Raw genomic sequence first — 21,589 nt, 5'->3', positions numbered from 1 at the left:
TGGCATTCTACTGATGATGTCACGGCCATCAATTAAACTATTTCTGCAAATAGGAGCGATTCTTCTTGCTTTATTACACAGCATCAAATAATGATCTAACTATTGTTTTATTTAATTAATTCAATGAATATATAATAAGCAGTCCCCTATGGTCATTATTCATAGTGCACAAGATAAGCAAGGAACAGAGGAGTCTGAGAGAACTCATATTATATAGCAGGGGAGGAGAGGAGAGAGGGTAAATGAGGTAAATGAAGAAAAGACATAGGAACAGGTTGCTACATGCAATGATAAATGCTGTGAGGACACCAGGCCAAGAAAATGGGTGGGAGGGCCGGTGATTACAGGTGGGCTTCCATAGAAAGAGCCATTGGAACTGAGACCTTAAAGCTGCATGAAACTCTGGGGATAGAATAGTTTGGGAAGAGGGAATCTCAAATAGGAATGAGTTTGGAAAATACATAGGTCAGAAAGCAGGAGATGAAGATCAAGCTGCTGCCCTATTTAGACCTGGGGGAAGTTTCTGGACAGAGCAGCTACCAGTCCGTGGGCAGTGAGTTGCAGGAGGTTAGAATGAGAGGACGCATGAGATGTTGTGGCAGCTACGACTTGCATTTGGGGTGGGGAAGGCGGACAGAAGGCGACCTTTTGGGTCTATATTGTATCATTAGAACAGACAGGAAATAATGACTAGATGTAGGGAAGGAGTAAAGGTAAGGGGAAGAAAAGACTCAAAAGTGATTATTGGGTTTTTGGGAAGAAGCGTCCAATTTTAATCCTGTTATTTTACTGGGAGGAGGAAGTTTTAGAAGAACCATCCTAGAGACTCCCTAGCTGATACTCAGAGGCCATCAACTCTATGTAACATTTTGGTTCTCTGCTTATTTTTTCTAGGGAGAGGATCCAACTCTTCATCTGTTCCTCAGAAGGGAAAAACTCCCCCTCACCACCTCCCAGCAATAGAAAGGCTGTGTGGGATGCAAGCCAAACTCTCCTCACCCCACTTCATTTGGAAGCAGAGGAATGGAAGCTCCAACAAGACCTCGCAGGAGGTCACATCATAGGTTCTTGGCAGAAATAATCTTAAGCCATCTCCTTCCCCAGCCAGGTCTCTGTATGCTAGATGATCTATTTCAGGGAAAGGGGGCAAAACGTGGAAAGGCCACAGATCCACTCTTTGTAATCTGGAAAAAGATGGTATTTCTTTTTTTTTTTTTTTTTGGGTCCGGTCATGGGTCCTGAACTCTAGGCCTGGGCGCTGTCTCTCAGCTCTTCAGCTCAAGGCTAGCACTCTACCCCTTGAGCCACAGTGCCACTTCCGGCTTTTTTCTTTTTGCTTATGTGGTGCTGAGGAATCAAACCCAGGGCCTCATGCATGGAAGGCAAGTGCTCTACCATAGAGCCACCTTCCCAGCCCAAAAGATGGTATTTCTTTCTAGTTAGAGGGTAGTTCTCTGAAGTGATGGCCTCAGCTCACAGTGCCCATTTAAATAGGTCTGTTTCTAAGAACGCTCCCCAATATTGGAATGTTTATGATATGCAAGTAAGACCAGGTGTGCCTGGATGTGAAAAGAGGCAGCAGTGAGGTATGTGTGTTGATCTATTTTGGGGTGCAAATCACCAAGGTTTGAGGCCTGTGGGAGGGTGGGAAGCTTCTGCTAGAAGCATGCTCTTAAATATTTTCTCTATGAGTCCTGAATTATAGCCAGTCAGATCTTGAAAATAAAAATTTTAATCATCATTATATCTTCACCAGGATGCACTTTTTAAAACCAGAGGTCGGAGCATTAAATAAGCTGAGGGGGGAATGAATGTTTCCTCTCAGTTTTGGCTTTCCATGCTTCATGCTTTTTCTGGATCAGACTCTGAAGGTCAACTACAGGAAATGTAAGAAAGAAAAGAAGTTCTCTTTAAAAGATAGCAATATGAAGACAAAACCCCAATGTTCTATATGTAGATAATCAAAATAGAGAGCTCTTCTCAGAAATTTTCAAATCAAATTTTAGCCTGGTGAGCAAATACATAAAATGATGACAATCTTACAATCACAGTGTCCCTAGCTAGAGGCTTAAGGTAATAGGTGAGAATTTAGACAGTATCTGTAGCTCTGTTGTGTGAGGAATAGTTACCTGGCTCAATCTGCCACAATCTGCAACTAGCCCCTATGGTCTGGCATATCTTCAGTTAAAGCCAGGACAGAGCGTAGCTTCTCCAGATGTCCTTGTCTATATTGAGGTAGGTAATTTGTCTCAAAGAGGCCATTATGGAAAAGAACATGTGTTATTTGGGAAATGTTATCACAGGCAACCAGGAATCTACTTATCAAGTTGGTTGGCTGACTGAGTGTTTGGCAAAGATCTGATGGAATGAGCCATTCCAGGAATACATTTTGGTGAGTTAAGAAAGGGTGAGATTGGGTGCTGCCTGGGGTAGGGAAACTTCTGCAGCAAGCAAGACTGTTGTGGGTATTGGAAGTGCTGGGAGTGGTCCCGTCCTTGGTTTTGAAAACAGCTTAGTTTTGTTTTTTATTTTGAAGACGCAGAAGGTCGAGGTCAGATAGTTCTTTAGGGTTGGAGAACAGCTGGCCTATGTGCCATGAAATCATTAAATTCCTAATGCATCAGACATACATGCTTCTTGTTGGCTGCCTGAGGCTCCATCTGCCTGTATTGATGATTTTGTATGGCCCACAATGATGTTATAATAGCCAAATGGCTCAAACCAGTAAAAATAAATAAATAAACAAATAAACAAAGGCTTCCCATGTCTGGAAGCTTGAGGAATGATATTTATGGCCCAAGGAGTATGATTTGGAAGCTGTTTAAATGATCATTTGAGCTTTCACAGTAGGTGGTATCCACCAGGCACGGGCTATCCAGTTTCCATTTTGGCATTTTAGAAGTGAGAGTTTTTCTTTGGGTTTACTAGGGTTTGAGCTTACGATTTTATGCTTGCTAGCCAGTATTGTAACACTTGAGCCATGCCCTCAGGCCTCTATTTTTCCATCTTTAGCTTAGCTTCCTAAGCTTTAGCCAAAGCTCTGATGACTTTGAACTACATTCTAGGAGTGAATTTTTTGTTCTGTGAAAGTGAATTCATCTCTACATGGAGACCAGCTTTTGCCTTCAGAGCTTTGTACAGGTTGCTATGGTAGTAGGTTTGGTTTTAGTGCCTTAATCCCCCCCCTCCCCAAATTGGGAAAATACACAATACTGTCAGAAGTTTTCCTACTAGTTATTCCTGGAAAATTTTAGGTATACCTGGTATTTCAGTAGAGAATAGTGATAAGAGAGGAGGAATCTACTGCTTGTGGAATATTTGGAATGGACGGATAAATAAAGTAGAGCTCAGAGAGTAAAACTGCTTGCCCAGTTTAGAAACAGATGGAACTAATATTTAAACTTAGGCCTCTCTGTTAACAACAGCCACCACATTGCTATTCTACCATGCTTGATAAGAGCAAGCTTTGGCAGGCTGGGAGGTATAGCGGATGCAAGGTAGAAAGGAGTTAATAGTATATGGGAAAGTCAGGTGTCCTTCCTTTCTTACTTTTATGTCTGTCCAAATACAGAATGAAACCAGATTACCTTTCTCATTGCTGACCCCATCTCAATGTTTGTTTGACCAGCGTAGAGCCTTTCAGCATTCTGGCTGTGGTTAGATGTGAGTTGGGTTTGCTTTAGTATCTAAGATTGGCCAGGTGGACATGAATTTGTTTTCTCTTCCTAGGCACACAGCTAAATTGTATTTACTTGCTCCATTGCATCTCTGCAGGCCATGTGACTAAGTTCTCACCAATGAATGCAAGGACATATTGATGTGTCATTTTGAACCTAAGGCAGCTGAGAGCAGTTATGCCTCATCCAACTCACTTTACCCCTTCCATAACCTTGGAGACTATGTAATGAGGATATCAACATCCCCAAGGTGAAAGAGGCTTGGATTCCTGAGCCAGTGCTGATGGAGAACTTGCAAGGAGCCTGCCCAACCAGTACAGGTCTGCCTTTGACTTTGCATAAGTCCTAAGAACAACTTAGTGTTAAGGTGTGGAATTTGAAATTATTTTAGCAACTAATATTAATTGCCCTCATTGATAAAGGTCCATTTCTAATTCTGAGAGGAAAAATATCCTTCTCAGCCTTAAGCTACAGAGGATGAATAAGTAATGTAAGGCTGACTAATCAGAATATTGCAACCAACACCATTACCACTACCACGACCATCACCACAGCCATTGGTTTAGTTATGGGCATGTAAGTCAATCAGTGTCTTTGGAGAAGGCAGCTTTCTACTGGATTTAAAGCACATGATCAGGATTGCAAATGTTGAACAATATTTCAGTCTTAAATTATGCAACTTTGCCAAGAGAGAGTCAGCGTGAGATCTTCAGGCACCATGTAAGACCCTAGGTTCAACTACAATTGAAGCTAGATTTTTCCCCAGGACATTTCAGTCACTGGAAAAACAATAAATTCTCTTCCTCCTTTGATTAAGTCATTATGGGGCAGATTTGTTTGTCATTTGTTATGAAAATAGTATTAACTTATGTAGCAGAAAAGATGAGGAAAAATGGAATGAAGACAACAAAAATAGTTGTAAGCCAAATTCAGAAGGGATGAATAAAGGGCAATAATTTGAGACTAAAATATCAAATTGGTTGGACAATAAGAAATTAATTGCCCCATAAAACTGAGAATGCCAGAAGATCTGAAGTTAGGTCATTCTCGACCCAGATAGTAAGATGAAGTCTGAAATAATCTCTAACAAGTCTTTAGATTTTCCTCACCCAACAGTATCTTTATCTACTGGCCTACTAGCTTTTCTTTAACAGCAGTGAAGTGGCCACAGAGTTCCAGGCTTTTTACCCTGGTCTAGAGAGAGTCCTTTGCTCTAGCTTTTTCAGAGGAAGAAAAAAATCTTCTCTTTGCCAGAAAATGTTTAGTTATTCTTCCTCTGCCCTGTCTCACAATAGCCAAAGTGTCAAAGGATAAGCACTGTTGTCTTATTTCAATCAGAGCTCACATGGGGATGCGTGTTTCAACTTCACCTACAGCATATGGCTGGATATGCAAGAGAATGGTTTCCCAAAGAAAATATGGGGAAATTGTTTCCAGGATGAAGGTGAATGAATGGTGGACAGCAGAAGTTTATTTGCTGTAGTAGCACTGGATATAGTCCCACATCACTTACTTGAAGAAGCATTTATTTAACTTTAACATGAATGAACTGGTCTCTAAGGGGCACAGTAAACCTGAGAAAACCAGTAAAGAAGGATTTCTTGTAAAAGTAACTGGTTTCAACAGTAAGCCTCTGTATTTTAGTGATTTAACACAACCCATGTTATTTCTTGCTCTGATAACCCAGTTGTCTGGCAGGTGATTTCTCCTTCTCATTCAGAGATGCAGGGTTTTTCTTCTTCTGTATTATGTCTTAGACAAAAGGCTCACAGTACTGTACTTCTAAGCAAGGGTAAGAAAAAGAGTTAAACATAACCTGGAGGAAGTTTATGTAGGCCAAGTCTAGAAGTGATACATATCACTGCTGCTTCCATTCCATTAAGCAAAACTTCATCTCAAGGGTATATCTTAACTGCAAGGGAATCTGGGACATGTAGTCACCCAGCTGAGTGTGGAGGAAAAAGAAAATGAAAACTTAGAAGGAAGGAAAAATTAAAAAAGGAAAACAGTGGAAGAAACTTAATTTACCTAGAGCATGTTCTGGCAAAGAACATTTTTACCTAAATCAAAATTCCTGGTGTTGGGGATGTACCTCAGTGGTAGAATATTTGTCTGGCATGAGCTAAGTCCTGGCTTTAATCTCTAGTACTGCTAAAACAATTATATAAAATATGAATACAACAGTAGGTCAAAATAGCTACAGATTTCATAGCATATGTGTGTTACCAATAAAACCTGGAAACTTGATCTGTAGAGAATGGATGTGTATATCCATTCTATATAATTTGATGTAATAATGATTTGACATGAAATCTAGGAACTGATGAAGCTTAGAATGTATTTGGAATACTTCCTGTTGAATCTCTTGGGAATTTTTTCAAATCCATTAGGTGTATAAGGGGATTTCATTTTGGCATATACATATATGCAGACAATGTACCTTGGTCAGACTCATCCACTTAAAGATCTTTATTTTTCACTCCCATGCTCCTGGATTGGAAAGATCAACATCGTGAAAATGGCAATGCTTTCCAAGGCTATCTACAAATTCAATGCGATACCTATCAAAATTCCAACCTCATTCTTTAAGGAAATAGAAGAGGCAATCCAAAAATTCATATGGAACAATAAAAGACCCCGAATAGCAAAAAAACGATCCTCAACAGAAAGAACACTGCTGGAGGAATATCAATACCAAATTTCAAAATCTACTATAAAGCCAGAGTAATCAAAACAGCTTGATACTGGCACAAGAACAGACCTCAGGACCAATGGCATAGAATTGAATACCCAGAAATGAACCTACAGACCTATAGCCATCTAATCTTCGATAAGGGAGCTAAAACAATAGAATGGAAGAAAGACAGCCTCTTCAGTAAATGGTGCTGGCAAAATTGGTTAACTACATGTAGAAAACTAAAGCTAGATCCTTATATATCACCTTGCTCTAGAATCAACTCCAAATGGATCAAAGACCTCGGAGTCAAAGCAGACACTCTGAAAACATTACAGGATGGAATAGGAGAAACCCTAGGTCTCCTTGGCGCAGGCCAAAATTTTCTTAATAGAGACCCAGACACAACAAATCAAAGAAAGGTTGGACAAATGTGATTGCATGAAATTGCAGCATTCTGCATGGCAAAGGACATAGCTATCAAGATCAATAGAAAGCCCACAGATTGGGAGAAGATCTTCACTAGCCATACAACAGACAAAGGTTTCATATCTAAAATATACTTGGAACTCAAAAACTTAAATCTCCCAACAACAAATCCTCAAAGAAACAACTGCCCAATAAATAAGTGGGCTAAAGACTTAAAGAGAAACTTCTCTGAGGAGAAAAGAAGGATGGCCAATAGACACATGAAGAAATGCTCAACCTCTGTAGCCATAAAAGAAATGAAACTCAAAACAACATTGAGATACCACCTCACTCCAGTTAGAATGGCAAAAATCAAGAACTCTAGTAACAAGATACTGGAGGGGATGTGGACAGAAGGGAACCTTACTTCATTGTTGGTGGGAATGTAAACTTGTTCAACCACTTTGGAAAGTAGTATGGAGGTTCCTCAAAAGACTCCACATAGAGCTCCCCTATGACCCAGCAATCCCACTTTTGGGCATTTACCCAAATATTTACAAACAAGACCACACTAAAGCTACCAGCACAACTATGTTCATTGCAGCATTATTTACCATAGCTAAGATATGGAACCAACCCAGATGCCCCTCAGTAGATGAATGGATCAAGAAAATGTGGTATATATACACAATGGAATTCTATGCCTCCATCAGAAAGAATGACATTGCCCCATTTGTTAGGAAATGGAAAGGCTTGGAAAAAATTATATTAAGTAAGCCAGGCCCAAAGAAACATAGGTCCCATGGTTTCCCTTATTTGCAATATCTTATATATGTATGAGTCAAGCAGAAAAGGTCAGATAAGTTGATGTTAGGGAAATGAACCCTAAGATATGAATTCAAATGTTTTTTTTCTTTCATGTGATTGTTTCTAACAAACTCATAAGATTATTTCTTTTTTGCTTTGTATGTCCCTCCCCCACAGTATAACCCGTGCTTTCACTGTATTTGATGTCGGTATAATTTGTGGAGGGGAAGGGGAAAAACAAATCGTTTAAATAAGGATACAGGTGGACCCATTGCAACAATGAGATGTACAGGTCGTTATGTCAAAAACGAACTTTACAACTTTCGTGCGGGGGTGGGGGAGAGGATGGGAAGGGATGGGAAGGGGAAACAAAGGAGGAGGCTACAATGCTTGATAAGAAATGTACTCATTATCTTGCCCATGTAATTGTAACTCCTCTGTACAGTATTTTCACAATTAAAAAAAATCTTTATTTTTCAACAACTCTTTTGAGATCTGATTTATATATATTCTAATGCCACATAGTAGACATTTAGTTTCAAAGGTTTCGATAACTGATAGAATCGTAATAAAAATTGCCCTCTACAACTAATATATGGTAATTAAAGAAATAGAAAACAATTTTGGTGGTACTAAGTTTGAACTCAGGGCCCTACACTTGCTAGCAGGCTCTAGGCTAGGAGGATCATACCTCCAGCCCTTTTTCTCCTCTGGTTATTTTGATATAGGGTTTTACTTTTTCCCCAATGCATGCATGGACTACAATCACCTATTCTATGTTTTCTAGAATATCGTCATACTCGTCTTATTCCATTGAGATGGAGTCTCCTAAACTTATTTATTCTTTCTAGTCTGGACTGGTTTGGAACTGTGATCCTACCAATCTCATTCTCTAATGTAGCTGGGATGGCAGAAATGTGCTACATACCCAGCTATTGGTTGAGAAGAGGCTATATCTATATCTATCTATCTATCTATCTATCTATCTATCTATCTATCTATCTATCTATATTCCCTGGTTGTCCTTAAATAGTGATCCTCCTAATATTAGCCTTTCAAGTAGTAAAGGTTATAGGTATAGTGTCTAACATTTAAAAAATTTGATCAGGAAAAATGTAGATTTATATTATCTTTATACAGCAAAAATGTTGAAGTAGTACCTGGAAATTCCTATAAAATAATTTCTTTTGGAGTAAATTAACAATGAGAAATAAATTTTGTCCAAGTCAAATTAGTGTGTTTAACCAGGAAACATGTGACTTCAGTCTTTGAGTAGCAAGTGCACCAGGATGAATTGAAGTAACCTACTCCAATCAATTACATATGTAGTTTAGTACCAAGCATATCTGGAGTTCATCTCTGTAACTTTCAGCTAACTCGAGTGGGCATTCTCATTTTTAGTCTCTGTAAAAATAAGACTGATAATAGCCTACTAATATCGGAAAACTAAAAGAGATAATGCATGAAAACATTACCATCGCTGCACATAATATGTGCTCAGTATGCATTAGTTACTTTGTTAATTATTAGTCACTAGAAAAGTACTCATTCTCTGAGACTCTCTGGATTTAATATGGCATATACTCCTTGAAAGCTTTTCAAGAGAGATTATGTTCAGCTTGACTTCTACATCTTTCTTCACTTCACCATCCCATTATTTTTATAAGATATTTTGAATTCCCTGTGGAAGCAAGAACCATAGTAACAAGCTTTCAGCTTCGTTTTGCTTTTGAGATGATCATTAATGGAGTTATTTTGATACGTTTTTTGTGGGTAAGACAGCCCCTAAGCTGTAACTACAAATGCCTTTTCAAAATCCCCTGATATATTTTTCTGTTCAGCTGAACTCTTGTGTCTTTGTTTTCACATGTTTTTGATGAATGGATGATGTTGTCTTTAGATGTTCTCAACCATACTGGAAATATTAAAATTTCCCCGATGGCTCTCAGAAAGTTGAAAACAAGGAGAGGAAATCTGAGGGAAAAAATATGGCACTCTCTGCTCCCTGAGACACATGTGCACCTGCTAAGAGACTAGTATTAGGGAAATCTACAGTCAGCCTCTGATTATAAAGGTTCTTCTTTAAAGGAGAAAAGAAAAAAAATCACTTCAAAGAACTCCTGCCTGATTGAGTGGAGAAAAAGTAGCCTCATTGCTTTGATCCTTTCACCGAGAAAAACAACATGAAAGGAAGAACGAAAACAAGGCTTAAAATGCATGCTTTTGTTGAGAGCATCATTAGGAGTGTTTATTGGCTGTAGCAAACACACATCCCAGCTCTGGAGTGTGCAGTAAGATTCACTCATTGAAAGCTGGTGCAAGGAGAATGCTTCAACAAGTTCCCAAATGGAAGTCGAGGCAGTAGACTCCATTTCTAGAAGAGGAGCAGGGCTGTATAAGTTTCAAACCTTCTTGACCTGCAGAGAGTTCAGGATTTAGAATTACACTTGGATTTTTTTTTCACAAATGTCTATTTACCGTTGGTAAACACTGATTCTTTTTTCCCCTGGATGAGAAAATCTCTTGAAAAAGCTGAAAAAAAGGCCTTTTTTTTTGCACATCAGCTTGTTCAAAGCATATGATGAGTTAAGTGCAAACACATCAGGTTCAGATAAATTATATTTTTCCCTTTAAAATACAGAATTAAAAAATTAAGTTAGTGGGGGCAAAGTGACTTAGCAAAAGGGCTCTCCAAATTAGAAATATTGACAGTAGCCAATACTTTCAGAATAGGAGCAGAATTTCCTAAACTTCCAAGTTGGTATTTTTCAACTGGTGCACATGGCCTCAGTCCTTCACAAGTGACTTGTCAAGTTTTGATTAATGTGTAAAGGCAATTTGTTCTACAGCAAGGAAATTCCTAATGTGGAGACACTGAAAAGATAAAATGTAAAACTAGTGGCACAGTTATTGCTTGCTATAAGGAGGTAAAAGGCATCAACTGGTACCAAAGAAAGATTGTGAGACTTGAGGAATGTGAGGACTGTTTCATGAGCCTATAAAGCAGTCATTCAGGACAGGAAGACATTCTATACAAACAGCTCTGCTGAAAACCATAGGAACTTGGAAACCATTTTCCTCTAGTATGGGTGTCCATTGCCTGGCTCAAGGCGAGAGTAACAGCAGGCCATTTAATAATCTGTGTATGAATGAATGAATGAGCCAGCTACACAGTGGCCTAAAACACAGGTTCTGTGTATGAACTCTATCTCCAAAGTAGGCCAGCAAACCAAAGGGCTAAGAACATCTTACCTTCCATCTGCTTCTATAATGTATTCAGTTTCTTGTTTTGTCTCCTCTCTGTCTAGAAGCTCACTGTAGGCAGAGTACATGTCTTTTTTTGGTGTGTGTGTGGGGGGGTCAGTTGTAGGATTTGAACTCAGGGCTTGAGTTCTGATGTTCAAGGCTAGTGCTCTCCCACTTTGAGCCATAGCCCTACTTCTGGTTTTCTGGTGGTTAATTGAAGGTCAGAGTCTAGTGGCCTATTCTGCCTGGACTGGCTTTGAACCATGATCCTCAGCTCTCAGCCTCCTGAGTAGTTAGGATTACAGGTGTGAGCCACCAGTGCCCGGCACAGAGCGCCTGTCTTATTCTTTTGTTTTACTTTACATCACCATCACAAAGGATGTAGTACAGGATACATGATCCTAAATGATTTTGAAGCCATGAAAAAAATCCATATCATTATCTTTGCTACCTTCACCATCTTCATCACTTTCATCAATGTCTTCATCTTCATTACTTAACTCCTTGTTCCATTGGGCAGTGTTTTGCTGATGACTAAGTACTTTCCTGGTGTGACTCTAATGGAGGAGTAACCTGTGTTCTCTGCCTAATTCAGTTAGGATTTATGGGGGGAAGGGTGGTTTGTTTACATCTTTGGCCTTTGACACTGCTTCTGCAGCATCTCTGGGCATGTCTGTAGGCATAGACAGCTTTAGATGCTATGAGACAGCATAAGCTGACATTTAAATTGAATCTCTAATAATTCAAGCAATAGAGAAAGGAACTAAAGCAAGTTATACTCTTTTTATAATATAGAATACTCTGCTCTGATTCTCTATTAGCTAATGTTTCTAGTGCAGAATGATCCAGTTCTTAAATATATCACCTCAATTTCTCATTGTTCTTCACAAGATCACAAAGAATCAAGCATATGAAGATAGGAAGAGCAGCCTTTGCTCTCACTGAGGTCAGTACAAAGCAAGATATATTTATCTGTAACAGGTCTTGCCTTTCAAAAGAGCCACAGAATGCCTTTATATCATCATTTCTCTTTTTTCTTGGTTTTTGCAGTATTCTTTCTCTCTCTGGCTTCCTCTGTTAGAAGCATGAAGTGGAGATGCACAGAGCTTAAGAGCAAGATCTTTTGTTTTCAGATTACCCCCCCCCTTTTTTTCAGTTGTGGGCCTGAACTCTGGGCCTGGACGCTGTCCCTCAGCTCTTCAACTCAAGGCTAGCGCTCTACCACTTGAGCCACAGCACCACTTCCAGCTTTTTCTGAAGAATCGAACCCAGAGCCTCAAGCAGTGTACCACTGAGCCACCTTCCCAGCCCTCAGCCCTGCTGAATAAACTTTGAGAGAATAAATTCATATAACTCAATGACTTTTTTGTTTTATTCTTATATAACTCAAGAATTTTTAAAGAGGAAGAACTGCCTTGAGCCTGATCTGAAGTAAACTTTATGAGCTCTTCTAACATAATCTCAGAATCTTTACCAAACTGTGAAGTTTTACTATTTGTATCATATTATTTAAACATAGATTGTAGAAAACTGAATGGATATAATCTTATGTTTATAGTTCTTACAAAACTATAAAACAAAAACTAAACAATAAAACCAAACAATAAAACCAATAAAAATTGAATGTACATGATTAATGTGAAAGATCAGGTTTTTTCTGGAACTAAATCACTGCTCCAAACAAGGATCTGATGACCATCTTGGTTTTTTGAGAGTGCCTTTGACAAAAATGCAATATGTATTTTAGTAGTATGTCCAACTTGGTTCTTTACTCAGGAGTCTTTGAGCACGTAGTACCATTTGGTGCTCACATAAATGTAAACCCAAATATGAATTTGGGCTTTCATACTGCCTTGTATACATTGGCGATCCAAGAGATGCAAAATATACTTATTAGATTTTTAAAAAATCAACATGAAAACCATAAATTAAAAAGCTATACTGATAGCTCCTAGGTGTTTATAAATTCGTCCAAGTAACACAAAAATTATAGATTTAGGGTAAAAGCTTTGAACTCAGACTTCTGAAAAGGCTTTGATTGTAGTGCAGTGGATTCTGAACATTTTTAAAGGATGATTTTGAACCTTTGCTAAGGAGTTCCTTTGCTTACAGTTTACCTAATGGAGAAGCACTATTTCCACTGGATCATAAAAGGCCTTGGAAGGAATTCAAGTTTCATTCCCCTTCAGTTTTCTCAAGTCTCATTGGCTTAACCTAAAATAAAGTATGTTTCTTCAGGGCTAGATAAGGTTCTCTGTTCCCAGGATCACCCAAGGAGTTGGCAGATAGAGGTTTGGCCCTGATTTGTTCTTCCCACTTCTTGCAATGGAACAAAGTGTGATGACTAATACATTAGTTCTGTAAATTTCAACCTTTTATATACAAACTTCTAGCCACAGAAACCTATGTGGTCAATCTAATGTCACAGGAGGTAGAGAAGTGCAGTCCTACTATGTGTTCAGAGTGGGGAGCATCAAAATATGTGTGAGCAGCCCTTTATCATGACCTCTTCCTTAATTATTGCTCGTTCCTTAGAAAGACAGGATCGCCAGGGGAAGATACTGCTTTGGATATCTCTGTCAGGCTATTTACTTGTGATATCTCTGTAAAACAGTTTCTTCCATCTTGGAAAATAAATAGGTAATTCAAAATATGGAAATGAATTAATTACCCTTAGAAGAAAAGTGAACAAAGATTTACAAAATGCAAATTTTATATTTAAGGTAATTAATGTAAAAAGTGATACTATGGCTGATACCAGGAGTAAAACTTTGGAATTCAAATCATGTAGTCAAGATTAGTTAGCAAAGAAGGCTCTTAAAGCTCTAGAAATATTTCTGTTATCACAATTTTTTTTGAGACGGAGTTTTTAATACACAACCAGGCTGTCCTTAAACTTGACATCCTCCTACTAATATTCCAAGTGCTGGGACTACATGTGTGTGACACCAGGCCCAGTTTATTATCACGTTTTTGGTGACTATAGTTACTGAGAGAAAAATAAAACTTCGTGAATATCTTTGTATTTCATTTTTAGGTGGAAATGAGATCAAGCATAATTAAGCATGTAGTTTGTATTTAAATAAGGTATGTGAATGGAAATATCATTTAATTTGCCTCTTAGAAATCAGCTCTCAATCGCAGTGTTGAAATGTGCCATTAAAAGAACCTCATGCTATGATAATTAAATATTATGTTTTCCAAAGATGCTAACTGATATCTCCTGGGGGTTTCAAAATTTGCAAATGTCTCTACTTTGTATAATGAGACTTTAAAATGAATATGAGTAACTATTTTATAAATTGAGAGTTTAAAATACAAATTGGACAGACTAATGCTCTCAAGGTATTTTATTCTATTATATGATCAGTGATAAATCTTTAAATGTCTGGACATAGTATATAAAGATGAAGAAATACTTCTCTTTTGCCAGTAAACTGTGACAGGCCTCTTTTTCAAGAAGCATTATATATTTTTAAAGTAAATATAATTTCTTTTGTGGTAGGTAGTATAAATTCAGATGGAAAATAGTTATTGCCTTTAATGTCTAATTATAGACATAAAGCATATTCTCTGTGGGGAAATTAGAAAGTAGTTAAGAACATAGAGAACCATACCAAACCACACAAAGCAGACTTTTTAAACCTCTTAATAATCTCAGCAACTAAGAGGAATCTCTTAACATACTATTTTCGCTATCAGTGTTTCGTTAACTGTGTGCAACAGTTCAAACATCACAGAAAGTTTTATTTTGTACATTTTTAATTTAGCATTACAATATTTTGGGTAGTGATGGTGAGGGATGCACCAGGCCCTATTCTGTAATCTTGTTCTCAGGATTAGGCAACTTCCTTCCAAGTTCTGGAACTTTGTACTGCTTGGGATACAGGCAAGAAGCATTTGCAAGTATGTATTAGAAAACCTGACTCAAATTGACTTTAACAACAAGGAAATTTATTTTATCACATACAAGAAATCCAGAGGTAATGAAGCCTTCAAGTTTTCTTGACCTAGTGGTATAATACTATCTTAAAGGGCCAAGTTTCTTTCTATTTCTACTCTTTCCTGGCTGCCCATGGCTTAGTCTCATGGCTGACAGCAGCAACAAAGTTATTGGACTTCCTTATATATACTTAAGAGGAAAGAAAAAAGACCTCTCTTCCATGTACAAGGAAATATCTTGGTTATTTAGGGATCCAGTTAGTTCAGTTTATGTTTTATTCCAACGTTGGTACCAAGAGCAGTTGTTTCATGCAGTGTTTAAATCTGGGGTCTAGAGTGACTGACTTTCATTTATTGGAACCCATCCCTAAGGGAGAGTTAAATATCTACTCAAGACTGGGATTCTAATGGGAAAAGTAGGGATCAGTGCTGAATGTTATCCAATGTCATCCACTAAAAGGGTATCTTAAAATCTCACCCTCTCCCATCTTAGCCACATTTACCCACATCTCCAGTCACACCTTTAAGAACAGGATTGTGGTCCTCTATCTCATTCTTTTTTCTCCTCCCTCCCTCCCTCCTCCCTCCCTCCTTCTCTCCTCTCCTTCCTTCCTCCTTCTCTCCTTCCTTCCTTCCTTCCTTCCTTCCTTCCTTCCTTCCTTCCTTCCTTCCTTCCTTCCTTCCTTCCTTCTTTCCCAAGGGGCAGCATTGATGTTTGAACTTGTTGAGCTTGCTTGCTTGTTTGACTGGCACTCTACTACTACTTGAGTTCTCGTACCTCTTTCTCAATTCCTGTTTCTACAGGTCAGTATCTACCTCAAGGCCTTTGCCTAGGCCATACTCTCTTTGTAGAATGCTCTTGCCTCCTCTCCTTTTTTTTGTCATTAGCTCCTCATCAAATATCTGCTCAGCTCCCACTTCCCCTAACAAGATGAAACCCCTTATTCCTCTCCTTTACTGAACTTGTTAGTGTTGAATCTTTTTTCCTCTAATAGTGTCTTTTCACTCTGTGTGTGTGTGTGTGTGTATGTGTGTGTGTGGTGTATGCCAGTTGTGGGGCTTCAGTGTGTTGTATGTGTATGCCAGTTGTGGGACTTGAACTCAGGGGCCTGGGTCTGGGTCTCTGAGGGTTGCTTTTGTTTTTGTTATTGTTGGTTTTTTGCTTAAGGTTAGCACTCTGCCACTTGAGCCATAGGTCCGCTTCTGGTGATTAATTGAGATCAGAGTCTTATGAACGTTCCTACCTGGGCTGACTTTGAACCAGGATCCTTAGATCTCAGCCTCCCGAGTAGCTAGATTACAGGCGTGAGCCATTGGTGCCCAGCTCTCATGTTACCCCCTCCCCCAATGACTCATAGCCTCCTTCAGGGCTGTTTACCTTACCATTTTATTTCCTGGTTCTGATATAATTTCTTATACATATAAGGTGCTATACTCTTTGTGATTGTAACTGATACCTGAGAGAAACAATTTAAAGCTGAAAGGATTTATTTTGCCTCACAGTTTCAGAGGTTTGAGTCCATGGATGACCAGCTCCATTGTTTCTGGGCCATGGTGACACAGAACATGGAAAAGGGCATGGAGAAAAGCTGCTCACCTAATGGTGGCCAGGAAGTAGAGGAATAGAGAAAAGGTCCAGCAAAATACAGCCCCCAGCACATAACCCCAGTGATCTTATTTCTCCAACTAGTTCTTATCTCTGAAAGTTTCCACCACCTCTCCATAATGCTATCCAATTATGAGTCAACTAATGGATTCGTCCATTGATGAAGGCAGAGCTTTTGTGATTTGAACACTTTCCCAAAGCCCCACACTCTACACTTAAGACCAAGCCTTTACTACATGACACTTTTGGAGAGAGCACTTCACATTCAAACCATAACAAGATCAAGAACTAACTTCCAAATCAAAATGAGTGACTGAAACATTTTAAACGGAAGCTATCATATGAAGATGAAATTTAATATTCAAAACCTAAAGCAAGCATTTATCTGTGTTTATTTCAAGTATGATTTTATAGTTACAGTAATCACGTTTTACTGTTGACATTAGCAAGGGAGCTACTCAGATTCTGGAAGTTGGGGAAAAGTGACAGTGGCAATTGCTAGTTTGTGACCTTATGTGGATAAATGATAATTGAACACACTATTGTGGCAGGTCTTTTAGGATCGTTTAAGCCATGAAAATTGGGTAGAGAGACCTTCTTACTTCCCCAAGGGCCATTTGGATATTATAACCACATTTGGAAACCATACAAAAATAGTAATACAGGCAGATGGCCATGGGCAGCCAATGAGAAGCATATGAGAGTCTGTCATGTACCAAATTATTCCAGACCTTGCAGTTCTCAGATACATCCCTCAGGCTGGACATTCCCCAACCCTGGGTGGGTACAAAAGGTATCTGGATGCCTCCTTTCTTTTCTTTATTTTGTTAACTGATAAAAGTAAAACTTATCTTTTCCAGTACGGAAAAAGGGAGAACTACTGAGATGGATTATGATGAAAAATACAATATAGTCAAAGTATAGAGTTTCTCATGTATAATATTTTTGTTTTACTGAATGAAAGAACATAGATGTAATTATAAGAAATTCAAGAATTTATGTATTTTAAAACTCAATATATTGAAGGTATACTAAAGAGTATTGCTTACTATAAAATATTATATATTAAAATGCTAAAATCTCACTAGGTTTTGGAGAACTTGTATCAAGCTTCTATCAATAAAAATATGAATTTAGATGGTCATAGTGGAGGGAGATCCACAGAAATTTATTTGTACAGGAAAAAAACCATTGGTTAAAGTCTTTGTTTATATGATGTGAATGTCTACATATCATATCTAAACTACTCTTACTGTTTGGGCATATGGTAACTACCCCTAAGTCATTAAGAAATTTATTTCTTTATCTCTTGCTGTTAGAGTTATGTTTAAATGCCCATCTCACACAAATCTCAGGAGAAATACACATTTCAGATTATGTCCTCCAGGCAGATTCTCATACATAAAACTATTGGGACCTCCACTCCTAACACTCAATTTCCAAAGCCTTCAGTTACTTCCACATTCTGAAAGTGTGCTGGCTTACTACGGTTCTGAAATTGGAGAAGAACAAACAGAGGAGATGAAGTGTCCAGCTTAGGATCCTGCACTGACTCCTCAGAGATACTCAAGAAAGAACCCTTTGTAGATGTGCCTGGGATACAAGCACTGTGGCCAACTCTTCGGTGAAGATCAGCTACATTAATGAACACAGAAATGACTGTATTTGCAAAGACACAAGGACATTTCTTGTACAGACCCAGAATGTGAGACTCCTGAGGGAAACCCAGGTGAAATCCATGTCAGCAGCTCACCTTTAACTATTGGACTTGGAAAGTGATCGATCAACAAGCCACAAGGGAGGGAGTATAAATAAAACATGTCTCTTGCAAAGAGGGCAAAGCTGCAATTTGCCAAGTGCACTGTAATTGCTTCTGGTTAATTATCTCAGGGGTGAGCTGGGAGCACCAAAGGCACACATTGTGGATAAAAATAATGCTCCTCTTCAAATGGTCCTGATTTTGTTGGTGACACATGGGCAGTTCATATCTGGTTCCCTTGGATGGTAAGAGACAAATGAAAACATCAGATAGATCTGCCTTTTGGGTTGTCAATTTTTATTATTACTATAAATACTAGTAATTATAGTAATATTATTAATAATAGCTAGTAATCATTACAATAATATTGAATATAGTCATTTCTAAAAGCACTTCCCCTTAGCTTTAGGTAAAGCAGTCCTAGGAGGGGTTATTATTGTCCTAATTTTCATCTTGGGATACTGAAGTCTTTGAGAGGTTAAGTGATTTGTTCAAGGCCACACAGCTGACTTTGAACCCTAGTTATTAAGCTCGGATCCTGAGAATTTTCTCTTAAATACTGTAATAGACACATCACTATCCCACCTGAATTTCCTGGGATCCCTTTTACTATTCAGGCTGTAGGCCACAGGGGATACCTGCTTGGGAGTATTGCCTATAACTTTTAAAAAATGGAGCCACTTTATTTGGTGGCAGCTAAGAGTACTATTACTGTAACTAATCCCTGTACTGAAGCAGTGCATAGTTAATAACCAGATGGTGTGGAAGCCTAAGGGCCAGGCTCTCTTGTTTTAAGTTGGCTCCAGTTCTATGGTTCAGTGTATGTTCTAGATCTCCATACAGGATCAAGGCTACGCCTAGACTTCACCTAAATGAAATCTTTGTTTAATTTCTTACTCCCTCTTCTGCTTTACTCTTTGTCACACAGATTGCCCCTGGCATAACTCCCTCATACAAAGACTTTCCTACCATTCTTAGGCTCTCAATATGTTTATTGACCTGCTGAAGTAGCCATTCCCCATGAAGCAACATCGTCATGCCTTGTCTGTAAGAGCTTGGGTAAGTCCTTTCATGGTCTTTCTCTTCAAGATGAAAGGACTAAATTGAGAAGTCTTCTCATCCTGGATGTCACTGAAATTTCCATTTTTATGTCTGTTCCAATAGAGAGACTCTGGCTTGGCAGCCCATTCCTAGTAGGAAGACTCCCAGAGAGTGGGAACATATTACCCTCCTCTAGTTTCTATGCCTACCACAAGACGCTCCTAAAGAGGCTGGAGTCTACTAATGGCCAGTGTTCATCACACTGTAAGCTAAAGTCTTCAGTTTAGTCTGATAGCTGAGGATAAAATGGTCATCCTAAGGTTAAGCAACAAGGGAGCCTCCTCTAAGACAGGGAATTTACTTTTGAGGTGAGGGCTGAAGTCAGGATTTATCAAGATAAAGGCCAATGGTGACTTTGTCAGTTCATACTGATTGGAGTGGGAAATAGGACGCAGGGAAGTGGAAATAGTTCCTGCAAATATAAGGAGGGTCAGGCCATCCATGTAGGAATAGAGTCACGTGCAAGGTCCAGCTAACAAGATCGGTGTAGTAGGTGTGTGTATGGTGTGAACGATCGGATCTTACTCCTCTAAATATAGTCCTAAGGTGACAGGAAGAAAGACAGAGATCTGGCAAATTTTGAAAGGAAGGGAGTTCTGAAAGCAGTCTCAAGGGATTGAAAACAGAGTCACTGGAGAAATACGGGGCAGTATCCATATGGAATCATAGATTTCAACCATCCCTGATGACATTGAACTCAGCCAAATTCAAGAATTTAAGGTAGGTGGGCTTATGTTGGACTAGAGTTTTGCAGAAGTGATTTGCTAAACGTGATAGAGAGATGGGAATTTGAGGGTAATGTAAGAAATAAGGGTAGTGATGGGCCACATTTTCTAAGTAGAGTAGTTAAGACAGAAAGAACACAATGAATACAAGAAAGCCAATAAAGTCAATGGGTTGAAGCTCCAACAGGCTAGAGGAATGTGAAAAGAACTGGGAGCACAAATAGTGATGTCCAGAAAACTGGATGAATAAAACAGATGATGCTGATATTGGAAATGATAACATAGAAGATGTGCTGAGTAGATGGACTGAGAAGGAGAGGAAGGAAAGACCAGTGGAACCAAAGAGATTATTCTTAACTCTTTAGGGTAGGATGTTATGTGATCATCTGTGTAGGTTACTGAGTGTGATCAAAACTAGAACTGAAGAAGAAGCTAATGAACAAGATATTGAAATCTTTAAAAAAGGACTCAGAACAGTCTTTTAAAAGACTAGTAAAGAAGAAGAGGATGGTGTGAGCTTTACAGGGACCCATTTGAGATGGAAAGATGAGGAAGTAGTCTAGATACTTCTAGAAGAATACATGTCCCACCTTTGGGCATAAAGCAGTTTCTTACCAGAGAGATGTGCAGTTAAGCCTTCTTCAGAAACAAGCACCGTCCTAAGGTGGGCTCCTTGTGCCCCAGACCAGGTTGTACTGCCACCAGGGAGAACATGATTATAGAAGATGCTCACATGTAAGGCTGTTGTGGAGATAGAAGATCGGTGTTTAATACCCATTCTTCCCTGGATACAGTGGTGTACTGCAGGGGCTAAAAAGTAGAAGATGGAGTTTTCTAGACTCCCATGCAGCTTGGTTTCCAGATGATATCCAACTTGAGCCAGACATATGCTCAGGTGGGTCTGGGGAGGTGTGAGAGGGGTGGAGGCTGGTCTCCACAGCTTCTGCTGATAGCATAAGTCATGGAGCTGTGCATGGGGGCACGCCTTGCAAGCAGTGGGAAGCTGTATGTCTCCAGGGCATCCATTTTGGAACTGCAGATTAAGGCAGGCAGTGAGGGTGGACCTTGTCAGGTATTCTGGAGGCTCCCTGTCCACCGTGGCTATCTGATAATAGTTGCACAAGTATAGAGGCAACAGTTGCAATGGAAATTTCTAGATCAGTCAATGCTTTCTTGTCATAGCAAGGTACCAGCCTTTCACAAATTCCAGTTCTGTCTTTTTAGAAAATTTGAGCCCAAATTATTTTCTTTGAGCCTCTAATGATTCTGCAAGATCCTGAGACATAGTTTTCTGTGTGAGTATGCTAAAGTATATTCTGTATTTTCCAGGGGCCCAGGTAAAATCGTGGCAGTGCAGTGGTCTCATGAACATGAAGCAGTGCCCTCAGCAAAAACCTTGACTTTCTAGGAGCAAGAATATGCCAAGATAGCTGGATGCTAGTGGCTCACACCTGTAATCCTAGCTATTCAGGAAGCTGAGATCCAAGAATCATGGTTCAAAGCCAGCTTGGGAAGTCTGTGAGACTCTTTATTTAATTTTAATTTTAATTTTTTGTGAACATACTGTACAGAGGGGTTACAATTACATGGGCAAGATAATGAGTACATTTCTTATCAAGCATTGCAGCCTCCTCCTTTGTTTAC

This window comes from Dipodomys ordii, unplaced genomic scaffold (assembly GCF_000151885.1).
Source record: "Dipodomys ordii isolate 6190 unplaced genomic scaffold, Dord_2.0 Scaffold132, whole genome shotgun sequence".
Taxonomy (NCBI): Eukaryota; Metazoa; Chordata; class Mammalia; order Rodentia; family Heteromyidae; genus Dipodomys; species Dipodomys ordii.
The sequence above is the reverse complement of the archived record's forward strand: the minus strand, read 5'-3'. Positions refer to the sequence as shown.